At 39.6% G+C, this 14,493-nt stretch overlaps 1 pseudogene; it reads left to right on the top strand.

The window, feature by feature from the left end:
• Positions 1-7,237: 7,237 nt before the first annotated feature.
• On the top strand, positions 7,238-8,089 carry LOC139037989 (chromobox protein homolog 3 pseudogene; annotated as a pseudogene).
• The last annotated feature ends 6,404 nt before the right edge of the window (positions 8,090-14,493 follow it).

Here is a 14,493-nt window from a genome sequence, read left to right as displayed (position 1 = left end):
GTCGGACACAACTGAGCAACTGAACTGAGCTGAACTGAGCCGTATGATAGGATCTCCTAAGAAAGAGAAAATGTGCTGCTAAGATGAATGTGCCATTCATTCATTTTCTGAGTAAGTCATCTTTTCCCCCTCCTAGCAAAGCCAGGACCTTTCCTTGACACCTTGAAAAATATCACGTCCTCAGTGTACCTGTCTGGCAGCAGATGCCTCTACAGTATGCTGCTGGACTGGTTGGAGGAGAATAATTAGAGGACACTGTGCAAAAACGAGTTAACATAGCAAACCTGAAACTGCAATCCTTGGAGATTCTTGCTGGGAAGCTGGTCTTTGTCTGAGGTCTGGAAACTTGGCAGGTAAGCAATTTCCTGATACAAAACTTTCCTTAAATGACAAAATTACTTACTGTACCTAAACTCTAAAACAATGTGGGTTGTGCTGAACATTTATTTTCCTTCTGAGTGCCAAGTCGCTTCAGTCATGTCTGACTGTTTGTGACCCCATGGACTGTAGTCTGCCAGGCTCTTCTGTCCATGTGGTTCTCCAGGCAAGAATATTAGAGTGGGTTGCCATGCCTTTCTCCAAGGCATCTTCCCAACCCAGGAATCGAACCACGTCTCTTATGTCTCCTGCATTGGCAGGCAAGTTCTTTACGACTGGCAGCACCTGGGAAGCCCAGGGCCACCTGGATGTGCACCAGCCCACTGCCATTCCCTTCTCCAGGGGATCTTCTGACCCAGGGACTGAACACAGGTCTCCTGCATTATAGGCAGATTCTTTACCATCTGAGCCACCAGGGGAGCCCCATTTTCCTTCTAGGGGTGTACAATTGTGGCACCTACTCAGCAGAGGATGGCTACATGCTGGTTGCCAATAAAAACCTTAGCCAGTCTCTCATGAACTTCCATGCACACAGCCCTTTGCACATGTTATCACAACTCACTGCTGAAGCTGTGCAGACTGTGTGACTACTGGAAGAGAATTCTTCGAAGCTTCCACTGGTTTCCTCCAAACTCTACTCATGTATTTTTCCCCTTAATTATTTGTGCTTTGTAATTTTTCCCTGTAGTAAATCTTTGCCATGTGTGCCATAATATTCTTAGTCAGATGGGTCATTCTAATGAATCATCAAACTTGGGGATTGTCTTGAAGATGCCCAATACAGGGGCCCGCCTACACAGCCACCCTCAATTCAGTGCCTCAACCAACTGATATCTCCAAGTTCCTTCATTCTCATGTGATTTTCTTCTTAATAATATCCAGAGCCATTCTCAGATTTTGTAACATTCTTCTCCTTGTGCTTTGCTCAGTGATTTCCTCTGTCAATTCAGCACCTTCTGTGTTCCACATTTCAAGGATCCCTCAAAATTTCTGGTCCAGAGAACAAGATGGCAGTGGAGTAGGTAGATGTGGAGTAGATGTATCTCCCCACGGATACATCAGGAATACACCTTCAGACACAGAGGTGAAGTCAGAACACCAGCTGAGAGTGGACGGGAGTACCTGACCAGCAGAAAAGAACATATAGAACCACTCAAAACTCAGTAGGATGAAGGAATGAGAGGAAAACAGGAGTGTTAGTAGGACTGGACCTGCCCTTGGCAGGTGGGGGAAGCAGGGGTCCAATCCCCACAGTGGGGCAACTGTCTGAGTCAGAGGAGAAGCATTTAAGGCTGAGAGTGAAACAGCTGATCTGTGGCAGCCTAAATGGAATGAGCATCAGATAGTCCTTGCTGCAGCCGTACGTACCCCAGACAGGGACGCGGGTCCCCTGGAAGGTGCAGCGGGTGGGAGCTGGAGCTTAGGAATCATGGAGCAATCCCAGGGCAAGGGCTGCCGTTGACTGTGAAGAGACAGACTGAGGGGATGTGAGGGAGGAGATTGTGGTGGGATATTCCTGTGGAGGAAAGCCAGGCAGCTACGGAAGCAAGGTGATACTGCTGAGTCACGCGTGGCAGCTGGAGCCATCACCATCCCTCTCTCTCCCCGCACAACAGCATCAGCAGCTGAACAATACAGAGGCTGGTCCATCAAGCGACTGACTCACCGCCCTACAGAGCAGGACCCCACCCAGGGTGCTCCTTTAAGTGACTGATTCACCGAACTACAGAGAGGGCCCCAGCCAGGGGCGCCCCTCTAGGCGCCCGACACGCGGAACAACAGAGGACCCCAGGCAAGGGAGCCCTCCAAGTGCCTGAACGGCAGGGCTATGCAGAAAGACTGGCCAAAGAGACTTCGATCGCCAGCTACCAGAGGCTCGAAAAAAGACCCTGATGGGGCTGTAACTCCTGCGGCTGAGGCAGTCCGGGTCCCTGCACACTTGGTACTGGCAGGGTCCCCTCAACCCAAGCAACTGCGCCACCTCGCTAAAGCAGAGCTGCCACAGGCAAAAAAAAAAAAAAAGTCTCACGTCTATGCACGTGAAGTAACCTCAGTTGTGTCCAAATTTTTGCAACCCTATGGACTGTGGCCTGCCAGGCTTCTCTGTCAGAGCGGTTCTCCAGGCAAGAATACTGGAGCGTATTGGCCAATACTGGTTGCCATACCCTCTGGAGCAACATAATTCCTGCTGCCCCAGCCGCCAACTCCCCTGAGTACCTGGCGCTGCCAGAACCCCTGTGACCCAAGCAGCTGCACCACCTCCACACCTGGCCCTCACAGGGGCAAACCCAAGGCCTCCAAGGCAGCCTCAGGAGCAAACCCCAGTGGAGACCCACATGCAGAGGTGGAAGTAAAACCACAATTGAAACCCAGGGGCAGTGTGGCTAAGGGAGAAGACCAAAACCTTCCCACCAGTTGGGCAAGCTTTAGATTAAATCCACATGATCAACGAGGCAGACTCTGTGTCTACAAAATATATAAAAAGATATTGAGAGCTCCCACAAATGAAAACGCACTAGTTCTGATAGCTATGAACATTGGAGGCAAGGACACACAGGAGTAGGACCAGATTAGAATCTGAGCTGCCCCAGCAGCAGGTCCAGAGACCAGCACAGTGTTAGCATCCTAGGGAGGGGAGGGGGACTGTGACTCCCAGCGAGGGAAAGGACCCAGACCACAGTGACTCAAGAAAGACATTTATTATTCTTATGTTTTGACTTGTTCAGTAGTTTCTTTTGGATTTCTTTCTTTCTTTCTTTCTTTTTCATTTTCCCCTCTCTGTTGTAGTTGTTCATTTTATTGGCACTATGAAATCTAATTAAGCTTTGGAGCTTTTTTTCAATCACACTTTTTATTGTTGCTATAAACCTCTGCTTCTCTGGAGTTCTCCTTTTTTTCTTTTTCTCTTTTCTCTTCCCTTTAATTTTTTTTTCTCTTCTCTTCTTTTTAATTTTTTAAAACCTATTATTATTTTTTCTACATTTATTCCTTTGTTTGCTTTTCCTACTATTCTTTTTCCCTTGCAGTTTATCTCTAATGCATATAAAACTTCTTTATCTACCCCTATTTAACTTTGCATATCTATTCTTTCTTTCTTTTCCTCTCAACATATTTGTTAGTTTAGTTTTCATTGCTTTATTCCCCACTTGGCAGCTTGCTTGAGCTTTGTTTTCCAGTTTGTGCTTTAGTTCGTTTTGTTCTTAACTGGTAGATACAATTTTTGGTTTCCTTTGTTAACGGGGTCAATATACTATACATTATTTTGGTTGGACTGTTTTGATTTTGATTATGGATGTGTATGTATATATGCCACTATTTTAATATTTGCCTGATTTTGTGACTGCCATTTGTCTGGGGCTCACCTTTGGTTTCTCGTTTTTGGGTATCTGTTTTAATCTCACTTAAGGCCAAAACAAACCACTTGTGGAGTCTTTGTTCCTGACCAGGGATCAAGCCCTGAGCCTTTGGAGTGGGGGAACTGACTCCAAGACCCTAGCCTACCAGAGAATTAACTCTAAGGAGTATCGAACAGTGAGAACTCCCATGAAGGAAATCACTTGAATACAAGACCAGGCATCACCCAGCCACCAGTAGCACCCTTTGCAGGACACCTCATCCAAACAACAAACAACAAAAGTGCAAACCCAATCATCAACAGACAGGACTACCACCTCACTCAGCTTTGCCCATCAGAGGAAAAACAAGCAAACAAACAAAAACTCAGCATAAATCTCACCCTACACGAAGTTTACACAAACCACTGCACCAGCCTTGGGGACAGAAATGAAAAGAAAGAAAGAATTCAGCCTTGAAGCATGGAAAAGGGAGACCTCAAACACAATAAGTTTAAAAACAAATAATGAAAAGGCAGAGAAACACTGCACAAATGAAGGAACAAACTAGAAACACAGAAGTCCAAATAAATGTAGAGGAAATAGGGAAACTACCTGATAAAGAATTCAGAATAATGATAGTGAAGATGATCAAAGACCTTGAAAACAAAATGGAGAAAATGCAAGAATCAATTAACAAAGACCTAGAAAAATTAAAAAATAAACATACGAAGACAAACAACACAATTACTGAAATTAGAAATACTCTAGAAGGATTCAATAGTAGTAATATCTGAGAAGAGGAATGAATCAGTGAACTGGAAGATAAGATGGTGGAAACAACTTCAGAAGAGCAGAAAAAAGTAAAAAGAAAGAAAATAACTGAGGATAGTCAGTTATTATAGTCAGTTATTATAGGGGTCCCTATAATTCAAAGAAGAAGAAGAGAAAAAGAAAGGGTATGAGAAAATTTTTGAATAGATTATAGTTGAAAATTTCCCCAACATGGAAAAGGAAATAGTCAGTCAAGTCCAAGAGGCAGAAAGAGTCCCACACCAGATAAACCCAAGGAGAAACACACCAAGACACATACTAATCAAACTAACAAAGATTAAATACAAAGAAAGAATATTGAAAGCAGCAAGGGAAAAGCAACAAGTGACATACTAGGGAAACTCCATATGTTTAACAACTAATCTTTCAGCAGAAACTCTGCAGGCCAGAAGGGAATGGCAGGATATAAAGATCTGAAAGGGAAAAATCTACAACCAAGATCACTCTACCCAGCAAGGGTTTCATTCAGAATTTATGGAGAAATCAAAAGCTTTTCAGACAAGCAAAAATTAAGGGAATTCAGTACCACCAAACCAGTTTTACAACAAATGGTAAATGGAATTATATAGGCAAGAAATACAAGAGAAGTAAAAGATCTACAAAATCAACCTCAAACAATTAAGAAAATGGCAATAGAAACATAAATATCAGTAATTACTTTAAATGTAAGCACATTAAATGCTCCAACCAAAAGACACAGATTGGCTTAATGGATACAAAAAACAAGACCCATATGTATGCTGTCTACAAGAAACCCACTTCAGACCTAAAGACACATATAGACTGAAAGCAAGAGAATGGAAAAATGTATTCCATGCAAATGGAAAGCAAAAGAAAGCTGGAGTAGCAATCTTCATATCAGACAAAATAGACCTTAAAGAATATTACAAGAGATAAGGAAGGATACTACATAATGATCAAGGGATCAATCCAAGAGGAAGACAGAACAATAGCAATCTGTGCAGCCAGCAGAGGAACACCTCAATACATAAGACAAACACTGCTGCTGCTGCTGTGTCGTTTCAGCCGTGTCCGACTCTGTGCTGCCCCATAGACGGCAGCCCACCAGGCTCCCCCATCCCTGGGATTCTCCAGGCAAGAACACTGGAGTGGGTTGCCATTTCCTTCTCCAATGCATGAAAGTGAAAAGTGAAAGTGAAGTCGCTCAGTCGTGTCCGACTCCCAGCGGCCCCATGGACCGCAGCCCACCAGGCTCCTCCGTCCATGGGATTTTCCAGGCAAGAGTACTGGAGGGGGTGCCATTGCCTTCTCTGAAGACAAACACTAACAGACATAAAAGGAGAAATTGACAGTAATACAATAATAGTAGGAGACTTTAACACCCCACTCACACCAGTGGACAGATTATCACAACAAAAAATTAATAAGGAAACACAAGTCTTAATGATACATTAGATGAAATGAATCTCATTGATATCTTCAGGACATTCCATCCAAATGCAGAAGAATACACTTTCTCAAGTGCACATGGAACATTCTCCAGGATAGACCCAGTCTTGGGTCACAAATCAAACATCAGTAAAGTTAAGAAAATTGAAAACATATCAAGTATCTTTCCTGACCATAATGCTATGAGACTAGATATCAATTATAAGAAAAAAACCTGTAAAAAAACACAAACACATGGAGATTAAACAGTACATTTCTAAATAACCAACAGGTTACTGAAGAAATCTAAAAGGAAATCAAAAAATTTCTAGAAACAAATGACAATGAAAAAAATGACAACTCAAAACCTATGGGATGCAGCAAAAGCAGTTCTAAGAAGAAAGTTTATAGCAATACAATCCTACCTCTAGAAATAAGAAAAATATCAAATGACAACCTAACTTTACACCTAAAACAACTGGAAAAAGAAGAACAAAAAAAAATTAGCAGAAGAAAAGAAACCATAAAGATCTGAGCAGAAATAAATGAAAAAGAAACAAAAGAAACAATAGTAAAGATTAATAAAACTTAAATCTGGTTCTTTGAGAAGATAAACAAAATTGACAAGCCTTTAGCCAGACTCATCAAGGAAAAAAGAGAAAAGAATCAAATCAACAAAATTAGAAATGAAAAAGGAGAGGTTACAACAGACAATGCAGAAATACAAAGGATTATAAGAGGCTATTATGAATAACTATATGGCAATAAAATGGATAACCTGGAAGAAATGGACAGATTCTTAGAAAAGAACAATCTTCTTAAGACTGAACCAGGAAGAATTAGAAATTATGAACAACCCAATCACAAGCATTGAAATCAAAGCTGTGATCAAAAATCTCCCAAAAAACAAAAGTCTAGGACCAGATGCTTCACAGAAGAATTCTATCAAACATTTAGAGAAGAGCTAATGCCTATCCTTCTAAAACTCTTTCCAAAGATTGCAGAGGAAGGAACACTTCCAAACTCATTCTACGAGGCCACCATCACCCTGATACCAAAACCGGACAAAGATGACACAAAAAAGGAAAACTACAGGTCAATATCACTGATGAACATAGATGCAAAAATCCACAACAAAATTTTAGCAAACAGAATTGAACAACACATTAAAAAGCTCATACACCATCATCAAGTTGGGTTTATTCCAGGGATGCAAGGATTCTTTAATATATACAAATCAATCAATGTGATACACCACATTAACAAATTGAAAGATAAAAACCGAGAGCTTGAGGCGCTCAGGGCCGGAGACGCCGCAGACCCGGGACTTGGAGCAGCTCAGAGGAGGTGAATAATAGCTCTTCAAGTCTGCAATAAAAAATGGCCTCCAATAAAACTACATTGCAAAAAATGGGAAAGAAACAAAATGGAAAGAGTAAAAAAGTTGAAGAGGCAGAACCTGAAGAATTTGTGGTAGAAAAAGTACTGGATCGCTGTGTAGTGAATGGGAAGGTGGAGTATTTCCTGAAGTGGAAGGGATTTACAGATGCAGACAATACTTGGGAACCTGAAGAAAATTTAGATTGTCCAGAGTTAATTGAAGCATTTCTTAATTCTCAAAAAGCTGGTAAAGAAAAAGATGGAACAAAAAGAAAATCTTTGTCTGACAGTGAATCTGATGATAGCAAATCAAAGAAGAAAAGAGATGCTGCTGATAAGCCGAGAGGTTTTGCCAGAGGTCTTGATCCAGAACGAATAATTGGTGCCACAGACAGCAGTGGAGAATTAATATTCCGATGAGGTGGACTTGGTACTGGCAAAAGAGGCAAATATGAAGTGTCCTCAAATTGTAATTGCTTTTTATGAAGAGAGACTAACTTGGCATTCTTGTCCAGAAAATGAGGCTCAATAATTGTTTGCATTGCCTTTTATATATATTTATATATATATATAAAATGTGGGTCTTGGTTTTTTGATTTATTAGTGTGAAGAAATAACTACATTCTAATGAAAATCAGGTTTGATATGTTTGTTTTGAAGTAATATTGGGGAAGTTACACTGGGTTTTTTGTTTTTTTTTTTCCATCTGTAGCACCGGTTACTTTGAACAAATAAAAGCTTTCTGTAGTTTCTTCCTTCAGTAGGAAAGAATTTGATACCATGGTATATTATTTCCTTAGCATTAGAGAACAGTTTTTCTAAATGTTCGAGGAAATATCCATAGTCATTACTCAATCAGAATTTAGCATTTAACTCCTATATGCCTGAGGAGCATTCTAAGTTTTTTGTATGTGTATACATAAAAGACACATGTAAATGGTTGGGAGTTAATTTTTTGTTGTGGTTTTTGTTTTGGTAAATATATTCAAACAACAGCCTTTCATAACGATGGATAAGCCCATGTTCTGGAATTACATCATTTTGAGCAATATAAGAAATAACTTCAACTTAGATTGAAAATTTAAGTCTGAACCTTTCAAATTAAATAATTTTGTAATTAGACAAATTAAGCAGTTTAAATTGGGTAATTTTTTAAAGCATCCCTATCAGAATCTGCATCCATATCTGCATATAAATGTAGTTTTATATGCAGAACCCTGGAAGGAAAATTTTTATCACCATCAACAACCTTCCCAACCAAATGAAAAAAGTAGAAAAATTCTGGTATGCTTTAATATAGCAAAGCAAAACTTAGTTAAATGGACACTTGATGGTTTTTTTTGGTGAACCATTGTTTTACAAGAAATTGAAGTCTTTGTGCTATATTTAGGAAAGGTTGTGATACATGGGATGTCTCAGATTTGTTCATGGAAACTTAATCAGATAAATATTGGCAATTTACAATCTACAAGAATAAATGAGTAAACAAACTTTTCTAAAAAAAAAAGAAAGAAAGATAAAAACCATATGATAATATCAATAAATGCAGAAAAAGTCTTTGACAAAATTCAGCACCCATTTACAATTAAAACTCTTCAAAAAATTGGCACAGATGGAACCTACCTTAACATAGTAAAGGCCGTATATGATAAGCCTACAGCAAACATTATCCTTGATGGTGAAAAACCGAAAGCATTCCCCCTAAGATCAGGGACAAGACAAGGGTGCCCACTTTCACCACTATTATTCAATATAGTTCTGGAAGTCCTAGCTACAGCAATCCCAGAAGGAAAAGAAATAAAAGGAATTCAGATTGGAAAAGAAGTAAAGCTCTCACTGTTTGCAGATGACGATCCTGTACATAGAAATCCCTAAAGATACTATCAGAAAATTACTAGAGTTAATCTGTGAATTTAGCAAAGTCACAGGATAAAAAATCAATACACAGAAATCATTTGCATTTCTATATACTAACAATGAAAAATCAGAAAGAGAAATTAAAGAATTAATCCCTTTCAACATTGCAACAAAAAGAATAAAATATCTAGGAATAAACTTTCCAAGGGAGACAAAAGAACTGTACACAGCAAATTATAAGACACTGATGAAAGAAATCAAAGATGACTTAAACAGATGGAGAGATATTCCATGTTCCTGGGTAGGAAGAGTCAATGTTGTGAAAATGACTATATTACCACATGCAATCTACAGATTCAGTGCAAACCATATCAAATTACCAATGGCATTTTTCACAAAACTAGAACAAAAAATTTCACAATTCATATGGAAACACAAAAAACCTCGAATAGCCAAAAACAATCTTGAGAAAGAAGATGGAGCTGGAGGAATCAACGTCCCCGACCTCAGATTATACTACAAAGCTATAGTCATCAAGACAGTATGGTACAGGCACAAAAACAGAAATATACACCAATGGAACAAGACAGAAAACCCAGAAATAAATCCATGCACTTAAGGGTACCTTATTTTTGACAAAGGAGGCAATAATATACAATGGGGCAAAGACAGCCTCTTCGGTAAGTGGTGCTGAGAAAACTGACAGCTATATGTAAAAGAATGAAATTAGAACACTTCTTAACACCATCTGCTGCTGATGCTGCTAAGTCGCTTCAGACGTGTCCGACTCTGTGTGACCCCACAGACGGCAGCCCACCAGGCTCCGCCATCCCTGGGATTCTCCAGGCAAGAACACTGGCATGGGTTGCCATTTCCTTCTCCAATGCGTGAAAGTGAAGTCGCTCAGTTGTGTCCAACTCTTTGCGACCCCATGGACTGCAGCCTACCAGGCTCCTCCGTCCATGGGATTTTCCAGGCAAGAATACTGGAGTGGGTTGCCATTGCCTTCTCCTCCTAACACCGTACACAAAGATAAATTCCAAATGGATTAAAGACCTAAATGTAAGACCAGAAACTATAAAACTCTTAGAGGAAAACATAGGCAGAACACTCGATGACATAAATCAAAGCAAGATGACCCATCTCCTAGAGTAACGGAAATAAAAACAAAAGTAAACAAGTGGGACCTGATTAAACTTAAAAGCTTTTGCACAGCAAAGGAAACTATAAGCAAGGTGAAAAGACAATTCTCAGCATGGGAGAAAATAATAGCAAATGAAACAACTGACAAAGGTTTAATTCCAAAATATACAAGCAGCTCATACAGCTCAATACCAGAAAATAAAACAACCCAATCAAAAAGTGGGGAAAAGACCTAAACAGACATTTCTCCAAAGAAGACATACAGACATACAGATGTCTAACATCTGTATGATGTTAGATGGCTAACAAACACATGAAAAGATGCTCAACATTGCTCATTATTAGAGAAATGCAAATCAAAACTACAATGAGATATCACCTCACTCCAGTCAGAATGGCCATCATCGAAAAGTCTACAAACAATAAATTCTGGAAAGGGTGTGGAGAAAAGGAAATGCTCTTGCACTGTTGGTGGAAATGTAAATTAATACAGCTGCTATAAAAGACGGTATGGAGATTCCTTAAAAACCTAAGAATATAATCATCATATGACCCAGCAATCCCACTCCTAGTCGTGTACCCCAAAGAACCAAAATTGAAAAAGACACATGTATCCCATTGTTCATAACAGCACTATTTACAACAGCTAGAACATGGAAGCAACCTAGATGTCCATCGACAGATGAATGGATAAAGAAGTTGTGGTATATATACACCATGGAATATTACTCAGCCATAAAAAAGAATGCATTCGAGTCAGTTCTGATGACATGGATGAACATAGAGCCTATTACACAGAGTGAAGTAAGTCAGAAAAAGAAAGATAAGTATCGAATTCTAATGCATATATACAGAATCTAGAAAATTGGCACTGAAGAATTTATTTACAGGGCATCGGTGGAGAAACAGACATAGAGAACAAACTTATGGACATGGGGAGAGGGGAGGAGAGGGTGAGGTGTATGGAGAGAGTAACATGGAAACTTACATTGCTGTATGTAAAATTAATAGCCAGCTGGAATTTGCTGCATGGCTCAGGAAACTCAAACACCAGCTCCATATTAATCTAGAGGGGTGGGATGGGGCAGGAGGTGGGAGGGAGTTTCAAAGGCGGGGGGCGAGGAATATATGTATACCTATGGCTGATTCATGTTGAGGTTTGACAGAAAACAACAAAATTATCTAAAGCAAGTATCCTTCAATTAAAAAATAAATAAATTTTAAAATAAAGAAATAGGAAAAAATCAATTACCAAAAACAAAGTTAAGAAAAATAAAAAATTTCTAAGTTTAAAACAAAAAAAGAAGAAAACCTTCTGGTCCAGTGAGAGCACTTGTTTTGCAACAATGATTTGGATTAAAAAAAAAAAAACCTTCTCTATCATCTCTAAGTACTTGGGATGTGCTTTCAAGTCAACTTAGCAATTATGTATATAGGAATTAGTGCCAAGAAATATTAATACAAAATATATATATACAGTAATGTGTATATACACATATGTATATTTATGTATTATACATTTTGTGTATGCTTTATTGTGACTTTTTTATTTCATTACCACATAACTTTTTTTAACACTAGTGTTAGTCACTCAGTCAATGTTTGACTCTTTGTGACCCCATGACCCATGGACTGTAGCCCACCAGGCTTCCCTGTCCATAGAATTCTCTGGGCAAGAATACTGGAGTGAGTAAACTACTCCCTTCTCCAGGGGATCTTCCTAAACCAGGTATCAAACCTGCATCTCCTGCATTACAGGTAAAATCTTGACCACTAAACCTGTAAAAAAAAAAAAATGGGATATAGGAAAATAAGTATAAAAGAAAGATCAGTTATAGCTAAAAGTACACCTGTTTATTGGAGATTAAAATGTGAAATTACAATTACCATAGAAATAAAAGCAGCTGCAAATTCAACTGAATTCAACACATATAATGAACTGCCTCTTGAGAAACCTATATGAAGGTCAAGAAGCAACAGTCAGAACTGGATATGGAACAACAGACTGGTTCCAATTAGGAAAAGGAGTACGTCAAGGCTGTATATTGTTACCCTGCTTGTTTAACTTATATGCAGAGTACATCATGAGAAATGCTGGGCTGGAAGAAGCACAAGCTGGAATCAAGATTGCTGGGAGAAATATCAGTAACCTCAGATATGCAGATGACACCACCCTTATGGCAGAAAGTGACGAGGAACTAAAAAAACCTCTTGATGAAAGTGAAAGAAGAGAGTGAGAAACTTGGCTTAAAGCTCAACATTCAGAAAACTAAGATCATGGCATCTGGTCCCATCACTTCATGGCAAATAGATGGGTAAACAGTGGAAACAGTGGCTGACTTTATTTTTCTGGGCTCCAAAATCACTGCAGACAGTGATTGCAGCCATGAAATTAAAAGACGCTTACTCCTTGGAAGGAAAGTTATCACCAACCTAGACAGCATATTAAAAAGTCCACCTAGTCAAGGCTATGGTTTTTCCAGTGGTAATGTATGGATGTGAGAGTTGGACTGTGGAGAAAGCTGAGCACTGAAAAATTGATGCTTTTGAACTGTGGTGTTGGAGAAGACTCTTGAGAGTCCCTTGGTCTGCAAGGAGATCCAACCAGTCCATCCTAAAGGAGATCGGTCCTGGGTGTTCATTGGAAGGACTGATGTTGAAGCTGAAACTCCAATACTTTAGCCACCTGATTCGAAGAACTGACTCATTTGAAAAGACCCCGATGCTGGGAGGAATTAAGGGCAGGAGGAGAAGGGGACAACAGAGGAAGAGATGATTGGATGGCATCACCAACTTGATGGACATGGGTTTGGGCAGACTCAGGGAGTTGGTGATGGACAGGGAGGCCTGGCATGCTGCAGTTCATGGGGTCGCAAAGAGTCGGACACGACTGAGCGACTGAACTGAACTGAATGAATGTCAATTCTATCAGTAGGTTCTATAAGTGATTTTAAGATGTCAACCAATTGGTCTTTACAAATTAAGTCTGATCTAATAGAGTATTACAATACCCCAAAAGTCAACCACTAATGATAGGTTATTATGGAAAGAAAGGAAAGAAAATAACACCTTATTAAATAAATGCTGTCAAAAATGTTTTAATTAATGAACTGATTATGGACTCCAAATCAAGGCTGCCCAAGTTTGAATCCAACTTCTGTCACTCACTGGACAACACTGGGCAGGGCTGCATCACTCTGCGCAACACTGGGCAAGTAGCTTCACCTCTCTTAGCCTCAGTGTGATTATCCACAAAACTGACACAATGATTGCATTTACCTCAGAGAGTTAGTAGGACAATTAACTGTGTTACTATAAGTAAAGTGCTTGATATAGTGCCTGGGACATAAGATGCATATTAAGTTTCAGTTATTATGATTATGTCTATCATTTCATACTGACTAGGAAATCAGGAAACACAGGTTGTAGTCCTATTTCATTCATTCATGCTTGAATAATGGGCCTTTTGACTCATTTGAGTCTTTATACAAGTCGCTCATCAACCTTCCTGGGCCTGTTTCCTCCCCTATGAATTTGAGGAATAAACTTCAAAGATTCTACCTACTTCTAAAATTCCAAATTTATTTAAGAATTTTTCTTTTTAATTTGGAAACACCCATACTGTCCTCTCATTCTACTCTGTACAAATATGTGTGTTTAAGTCACTTCAGTCATGTTGGATTCTTTGTGACCCTGTGGACTGTATCCCTCCAGGCTCCTCTGTCCATGGGATCCTCCAGGCAAGAATACCGGAGTGGGTTGCCATGTCCTCCTCCAGGTAATCTTCCTGACCAAGGGATCGAACTTGAGTCTCTTATGTCTCCTGCATTGGCAGGCAGGTTCTTTACCACTAGCGCCACCTGGGAAGCCTGGGAATGTCCTCTCATTCTATTCTGTTCACTTGAGCCCCAAACTGAATCCCTATGGAATACATTGTTTATATCATTCATCCAATCTTTACTACATTTCTACAAGTGACTGTGTGTTCCTCATACTGTCCTCCCAGGACAGACAATAATGACTTTAGAGACAAAGGGCCATTCTTCCCTCTTTGCACATGATAAATATTGATTCTTCATTCCATCATAATGCATGTATTGAGTAAGTGCCAAGAACTGTTTCAGCTAGACATTGAGGGAAAAAGTAAATATTATCTGATTCCTGATCTCAAAGAATTCAT

The sequence above is a fragment of the Odocoileus virginianus genome, chromosome 13 (genome assembly GCF_023699985.2).
Source record: "Odocoileus virginianus isolate 20LAN1187 ecotype Illinois chromosome 13, Ovbor_1.2, whole genome shotgun sequence".
Lineage (NCBI taxonomy): Eukaryota > Metazoa > Chordata > Mammalia > Artiodactyla > Cervidae > Odocoileus > Odocoileus virginianus.
Note: the sequence above shows the minus strand (reverse complement) of the source record. Positions and strands in the feature narration are given on the sequence as shown.